Genomic DNA, 8351 nt, shown 5'->3' with positions numbered 1-8351 from the left:
ACAGCTTACATTAGCGTTCACTCTTGGCGTTGTACGTTCTATGGATTTGGACAAATGTACAGTATCATACAGGGTAATTTCACCTCCCTAAAAATCCCCCCAAAATGTCATTGTTGGGAGTTAGCACGCGTGACATAAAGTGCACACCTGCATTTTTCACTTTTGAACCCACCACTCAGAACATTTGCGTCACTGCGGAAAGCCCCTCTATGCCCCTACCCAGCCAACACCTTGCTCCAGAGACAGCCCCTCTCGTGACGTCAGCCCTCCCGTTCATTGCTGGGGGGTATCCATCGTATGGACGCAGCGCAATTTGCTCATCCATTTGCCTGGCTATTCTGGGTACAGTGGATCTATGCAGTCCGTTTTGGGGGGTGTATATGCCCTAGGAGGAACGTGGCTGGGCCAGGTATTAAGCCATTGTCTCTTGAGTCCCAACCCACTTTGTTGTCCTCTGCTTCTTGATGCCTGAGCAGAGGCTCCGCAAACCACATTCCTGCTTTGCCAAGCTGGCCCCATCGTAGGCTCTGCTCTTACGGGGTGTTAGAGGGAGACTGCAAAGCCAGAAGAGGGAGAAGGGACATGCGCCTTCCTGGGAGCATCACCTCGCGAGTCCTCTTCATCCGAGCTGTCAGCAGCTCATCTGCATGGCACCAGCTGAATCCAATTCTCAGATTTCCCAACACTTACAAAAGCAGCTTTGTTGCATCCCACTTCCCAGGCAACCAGTGCCCGTCCTCCTCGCAGGTCTGGGTCCCCGCCCCCTGGGGCTCTTTTCTGAGCTCAGAGACCCCAGCACTAGCTAGGCTCTGCCCCCACTCAGACACTGAGTGTCACCGATCAGGGCCCCTGTCCAAGCTGCTAAGTTTGAGGAGTCGCAGCCCCTTCCCTTCCTTCCAGGCTTAGGGGCTGTATGAGTTTGTGGGGCTGCTGTAGCAAAGGACTACAAGCTGAGGGGCTTAAACAGCAGAAATGAATTGTCTCCCAGTTCTGGAGGCTGGAAGTCCAGGATCAAGGTGTTGGCAGGCTTGTGCAGGGCGCTAGGGAAGGGCCCGCCATCGTTTCTGCTTCCTGATTGGATCTAGGCTGATGGAGAAACTGGTAACAGGGGTGGTGTCAGGAATCACATCCTGAGAGGCGCTTTGGGGATGGGTTTGTTTGCATCTTCCGGCTTGAAGGCACCATTCACTCCTCCCCACCCACTGCCCTGCCTTTCACATGAGAAACGTGGAGAGGCTGGGAACTCATCTGACCTTGGGATTCTGCAGCCCGCACAATGAAACGCTGTGCTTGATTTGCAGCACTTTCAGCTACACGGCTGCAAAGAGTAAGAGAATTTTTAAGGGCTGTCATGGAAGCTCTCTGATGCTTTGCAAGGGGACATCTATTCTCCTCAAGACCCGTTGCCATCACACCCATGACTAAGGCCCAGTCTTAGCATGCTCTGGGGGGACAGGCACAGGCAAGAACCAGGAGGAAATAGCTCATACACCAAAAGAAGAGCAAGATTTTCGCTAGTTAATACTGGCAGAAATCTGGGAGAATATGTGTGGGAGTGGAGTCTAAGGATGTTATACCAAGAGGATGGAATGTAACATTGGGTTAGACACAATTTATTGAGCTGGGTGCATTTATCAGAGAGTCAATATATTTTTTTAAATTTTTATTTATTTATTCTTTTTTTTTTGGCTGAGTTGGGTCTTCGTTGCTGCGTGCAGGCTTTCTCTAGCTGCAGCGAGCGGGGGCTACTCTTCATTGCTGTGTGTGGACTTCTCATTGCGGCGGCTTCTCTTATTGCGGAGCACGGGTTCTAGGCGCGCAGACTTCAGTAATTGTGGCTCTCGGGCTCTAGAGCGCAGGCTCAGTAGTTGTGGCGCACGGGCTTAGTCGCTCCGCGGCATGTGGCATCTTCCCGGACCAGGGCTCGAACCCCTGTCCCCAGCATTGGCAGGCAGATTCTCAACCACTGTGCCACCAGGGAAGTCCCCCAGAGAGTCTATATTTAATGTTAGCCCATGCAGCTGCAAGGGATTCTAACAGCCTATTTGGTTGGTTGACTTAAACCTGGACTCAGCTGTGGCCTAAGTTCAATGATATCAAGACGTCAGAACAACCCTGGCTTGATGTAGAGGAAGGAACACGAAGGTGTGTCCTAGGGGGAGCTGCAGGTATTTGTGTCTTGAACTTGAAAGTTGCAGTTGTGATGATATTTGCTCATATCCCCATTTGTCTATTTGAGTCTGGGCAGAAGGTGGATGGATCTTGGAGAATGACTATGGATTGATGTCAACTTCATCAGGCAGTGACTCGGATTACAGCTGCTGTTCCAGAGGTAGTCTCTTTACTGAAGCAGTAAACACGCAACCCCTGGCCCCTGGTGCGCAGGTCTTGCCCTATTGGCTGTTTTACTCCGTACCATTTGGCAAGGCCCACCAGAAGCACTTTGTTTTTACTTGGCAGGGCCGACAGTGCACGTAAGGGCCATGTCACCTCGCCTCCTCTCTGACATAATGTAATGCTTAGAGACTTTGTCTCACCATTTCTCACAACAGCCACTGGTTCACTACATCAATGACATCATCCTGATTGAGGAGCAAGAGGCAGAAAGCACTAGAGATGCCTTAGTAAGACATACCCGGACTAGAAGGGGGGAGATTTACTCCGTGAAAAGTTAGGGAAGTAAAACCTCAGTGAAGTTTCGGGAAGTTCAATGCTCTACAGAATGTAAAGATACCCTCTTCAAGGTGACAGACAGGACACTGAACCTACACCAAACACCTCTAAAAATAGCGTTTGGTGTACTCTTTCCGATTGTGGAATATATATCACAGGTGAGTGTGCCACATTGACCCATCGACTGTGTAACTCAAGGCTGTCACTTTGTGTGGGGACCTGAGCAGGAGAGAACTCTGCAGTGAGTCCAGGCTGCCGTGCAAGGAGCACTTCCAACTGGGCCTTGTGACCCAGCAGGTCCAATACTTCTCAAAATGTCTGTGGAAGGTAGTGAGACTGGGCGGAGTCTCTGGCCAGCACCGATGGGGGGGGGGGGTCACCGCGCAGACCTTTAGGCTTTTGTAGAAAATCCATGTCCTCTTCTTTCCGATAACCATTCTCCTTTGGAGAAGCAGACTTGGCTTTGCTATCGGGCCCTGGAAGAGACTGAACTCTTAGGACTCTGGGTGACCTGAGTTTTCCATCCAGAACTGGGTGTCGGTCTGACCTGTCAAGCCATAGTTTGGGCACATGCAGTGGCGCGTCGCCATGAGTGGAAATGGGATTTTAGAGACAGGATCTCAGGTGGTTTCAGAAGGAAAGCAGCCTGAGGAAGCGCCTCGGTTTCCGGCAGCACATCCTCTCCTTCTGCCACGTCTGTGCTTCCCGGGATGTTTTGCAGGACAGGTGAGTGAGGAGGGAGCAACTGGAGCCTGGCTTGCGGATGGCGTTGCACAGTCTGCTGGGAGCCTGCCAGAACCATTCACGGGCGAGCCTGACATATACTATTATGTAAGTTGAAGGTGTACAACACGACGATTTGGTACACATATTTGTTGCAAAATATTTACCACAATAATGTTAGTGAACACATCCTTCACCTCACAGAATTATCATTTTGTCGTTGTTGTTGTTAGTGAGAACGTTTAAGATCTACTCTTATAGAACAGAGTTGTGGTCGCCAAGGGGGAGGGGGTGGGGGAAGGAAGCAGTGGGAGTTTGGGATTAGTAGATTCAAACTAGTATCTATAGGATGGGTAAACAACAAGGTCCTACTGTAGAGCACAGGGAACTCTATTCAATATTCTGTGATAAACCATCATGGAAAAGAATATGAAAAAGAATGCATATATATGTATGACTGAGTCACTTTGCTGTTCATAGCAACTTTCAAGTATACAATACAGTATTATTAACTATACTCACCACGTTGTACCTTAGACCCCAGAACTCATTCCTCTTCTAACCGGAAGTTTGGGCCCTTGACCACCACGTGTTCATTTCCCCCAGCCCCTGACAACCACCGTCCTACTGTCTATTCTATCACTTCAGCTTTTTTAGACTCCACACAGAAATGAGATTATACACACGGTATTTGTCTTTCTCTGTCTGATTTATTTCACTGAGCGTAGTGTCCTCAAGTTCTATTCACGTTGTCCCAAGTGGCAGGATTTCTTTCTTTTTTTATGGCTGAATAATATCCAATTGTATATATATACTGCATCTTCTTTATCCATTCATCCATCGAAGGACACTTAACTTGTTTCCATGTCTTGGCTATTGTAAATAGTGCAACTGTGAACATTGGGGTGCAGAAAACTCTTCAAGAAAGTGATTTGATTTCCTTTGCATATATAGTATACCCAGAAGTGGGATTGCTGGATCCTATGGCACTTCTATTTTTAAGTTCTGGAGGAACTTCCATACTGTTTTCCAAAGTACCTGCACCAATTCACATTCCCGCCAACAGTGCACAAGGCTTCCCTTTTCTCCGCGTCTTCACCAACACTTGTTATCTGTCTCTTTGTTTGTTTGTTTGTTTGTTTGTTGTTTGTTTTTTTGCGGTACGCGGGCCTCTCACCGCTGTGGCCTCTCCCGTTGCGGAGCCCAGGCTCCGGACGCGCAGGCTCAGCGGCCACGGCTCACGGGCCCAGCCGCTCCGCGGCATGTGGGATCTTCCCGGACCGGGGCACGAACCCGCGTCCCCCGCATCGGCAGGCGGACTCTCAGCCACTGCGCCGCCAGGGAAGCCCTCTGTCTCTTTTTGATGATGGCCGTTCTGACGCGTGTGAGGCGATTTTGATTTGCGTTGCCCTGATGATTAGTGATGTTGAGCGTCTTTTCATGAACCTGTTGGCCATCTGGATGTCTTCTTTGGAAAAATGTCTGTTCAGGTCCTTTGCCCATCTTGAAATCAGATTATTTAGTTTTTTCCTGTTCAGTTGCATGTTATGTATATTTGGGTATTAACCCCTTATCTGCTGGATGGTTTGCAAATCTCTCCCCCTTTCCATAGGTTGTTTATTCAGTGTTCTTTCTGGGGCTGTGCAGAAGCTATTTAACTTGACGTAGTTGATTGCCCATTCTGACTGGCCTGAGAGATGGCCAGAAGTATGGATCTACATAGATTCATAGGAAACTGCTACTGATTCGGCTAAATGGTCATGACTCAGAAAGAACAGGGCTGGAAGTTTGGCAACAGAGGTTTGGGGAAGAGGAACGTGGACGGACCTTTCAGAGGGGCATCCACCACAGATGAGACTGAAAGATGTGCTCTGTGGATGCCAGCCAGCCTCCTTCCCAGCAACCCCAGCGCTCGCTCAACAGGCCCCTGAACAAAGTGGCCGTGGTGGCAGGGGTGTGTTATGCATGGACTCAACAACATAGACTTCCCCTGGTCAGGGCCGACCTGGCCCTCACTACTGCAGAGAGCTTAGCCTGCCAAAAGCAGAGATTCACACTGTTCCAGACGTGGTATGTATACTACATATATACATATACATATACATTATATATATAGAATTCTCTGCTTCCTCTCCTCTCCCCTTATTACTTTATATAGCAATTGTTTTGATCGTAACTTTACAATTTAGTCTCGGGATCACAGGGTATTAATGTGGAACTATGACATTTAGAGGAGAAATTAACACCAGCAGCACTGTGGCTGTCATCAGGGATGATTAAAAAGGCTCTTGGGGGCTTCCCTGGTGGCGCAGTGGTCGAGGGTCCGCCTGCCGATGCAGGGGACACGAGTTCGTGCCCCGGTCCGGGAAGATCCCACGATGCCACGGAGCAGCTGGGCCCGTGAGCCATGGCCGCTGAGCCTGCACGTCCGGAGCCTGTGCTCCGCAACGGAAGAGGCCACAACAGTGAGAGGCCCGCGCACCGTAAAAAAAAAGAAAAAAAAAAAAAGGCTCTTGGGGGAATTCCGTGGTGGTCCAGTGGTTAGGATTTGGCGCTCTCACTGCCGGGGAGCTAAGATTAAAAAAAAAGGGCTCTTGGGAATTGGCCTCTCTCCTCTTTGGGGAGAGGGTGGGAGCATATTTTTATGGAAGATGCTGGCCTCTGGTCAGGCAGAGACATAAAGTTGTCACCATTGCTGCTGGCAGTTCAGATACATGTAGAAGGGTTTGTGCTGATACCGAGAAGCTGAAGAGGCTTAGAGCCGGGAGCTGTGCCACACTGGGCTCCGCAACACTTCCTTGTCTTCTGGCTCTCTGTCTGTTGGGTTCCACCAGTAGGGGCACTAGAGGAAGACCGAAAGGCTGGAGAAGTGGACAAGGGTCTTACTCCTTCCTGGCAGCGTCGGTTGATTTCCATCTCGAGCTGATTTCAGCGTTCTTCGAACCGGCCAAGGGGCACTCTTCCTCAGAGGTGAGAGTCCCAGACCGATGCGGCCCTTCCCCTGAGCCTCTGCTGCAGCTCAACACCCTCTCCTCCGTGTCTGATTTCCAACTCTGCAGGGCCCCTCCTCTGAGCTTTGGGATCCATATCCAAGCTCTTCCTTGTGTTCTCCCAGCCCTGAAGGGGGGCAACTGCTTCCTGCTTAATAAACTCTCTGTATTAAAGCCTCTCTGTTGAAATACTTAGTGTAGTTTCCGTTTTCCTGACTTACAGTGTATTTTAATGGTTATATGTCAATTACATCTCAATTAAGCTGGAAAAATATTAAAATTAAAATATCAAAAACGGGCAAAGCATATGAATAGGGAGTTTACAGAAGAAAAACCCAAAATACTGAGAAGCATAAAAAGAAGATGCTCAAGCCCGTGGATTATCAGAGAAATGTAAATTAAATTAAGAAAGCAATGAGGGCTTCCCTGGTGGCACAGTGGTTAAGACTCCGCCTGCCAATGCAGCGGACACTGGTTCGAGCCCCGGTCCAGGAAGATCCCACATGTCCTGGAGCAACTAAGCCCATGCGCCACAACTGCTGAGCCTGTGCTCTAGAGCCCGAGAGCCATAACTACTGAAGCTCGTGTGCCGCAACTACTGAAGCCCGGGCTTAGTTGCTCCACGGCATGTAAAAAAAGAATTTCTATTTGTTTAATTTTATATCTATGTGAGACGATGAATGTTCACCAAACTTACTATGGTAGTAATTGCACGACGTATGTAAGCCAAATCATTGTGCTGTACACCTTTAACTCATACAGTGCTGTATGTCAGTTATATCTCAATAAAACTGGAAGAAAAAAAGGATACTAACAAACTTAAATTTAAAAAATAATAAATTTAATATTAAAAAAAATGTATGTATACACCTGGGACTTCCCTCGTGGTCCATTGGTTAACACTTCTACAACAGGCGGTGTGGGTTCTATCCCTGGTCGGGGAACTAAGATCCCACATGCCTTGCGGCATGGCCAAAATGTAAAAAAAAAAAAAAAGTATGTATACACCTGGCCTAAGACCCTGTAATTCTGTGTCACCTAAGACACAATGTGTAAGGTGTTACATGTGTGACAAAGCTCATTGTAGCTTTATTTTCTGTGACAAGAAGGTGCAGGCAATCTGAACATCCATCACTGAGGAAGCAGATAGGACGTTAGGGAGCACTGTGCCGTCTTTGCAAGCAAGGTTTACATGTAGAGAATTCCCTGGTGGTCCAGTGGTTAGGACTCGGGGCTTTCGCTGCCGGGGCTCCCTGGTTGGGGAACTAAGATCCCGCAGGCTGCAGGGCACGACAAAAAAAAAAAAAAAAAAGGGACTTCCCTGGTGGCACAGTGGTTAAGAATCCACCTGCCAGTGCAGGGGACATGGGTTCGAGCCCTGGTCCGGGAAGATCCCACATGCCGCGGAGCAACTAAGCCTGTGCACCACAACTACTGAGCCTGCACTCTAGAGCCCGCAAGCCACAAATACTGAGCCCGCGAGCCACAACTACTGAAGCCCACGTGCCTAGAGCCTGTGCTCCGCAGCAAGAGAAGCCACCACAATGAGAAGCCCGCGCACCGCAACGAAGAGTAGCCCCCGCTCGCCGCAACTAGAGAAAGCCCGTGCACAGCGACGAAGATCCAGTTCAGCCAAAAATAAATAAATTAGAAAAAACAACCAACCAACCAACCAATCAAACAAACAAGAAAATATTTACATGTAGACCCAGTGACATAAAGAGAGCGTCAAATCATGGTGCTGAATGACTTCTGTGGCCAACAATGATAGAATAAGCAATTTGAACCACAGCTCTCACTGAGGACAACTAGACAAGCTCAACAAAGTATGAAAAACATTTGCTTGAAAATGTCCAAGTGATAACAGGTGGTGAAGAATTGAGGCCAAAATATGGAAGAAAGAGGAAAGTGAAAGAGATGTGAGCTCAGCATTTAAGGGGACTTATCCCCTAAGGCCACCTGCTG

This window comes from Monodon monoceros, unplaced genomic scaffold (genome assembly GCF_005190385.1).
Source record: "Monodon monoceros isolate NGI ecotype Baffin Bay Population unplaced genomic scaffold, NGI_Narwhal_1 Super_Scaffold_22, whole genome shotgun sequence".
NCBI classification, from domain to species: Eukaryota; Metazoa; Chordata; class Mammalia; order Artiodactyla; family Monodontidae; genus Monodon; species Monodon monoceros.
The sequence above is the reverse complement of the archived record's forward strand: the minus strand, read 5'-3'. Positions refer to the sequence as shown.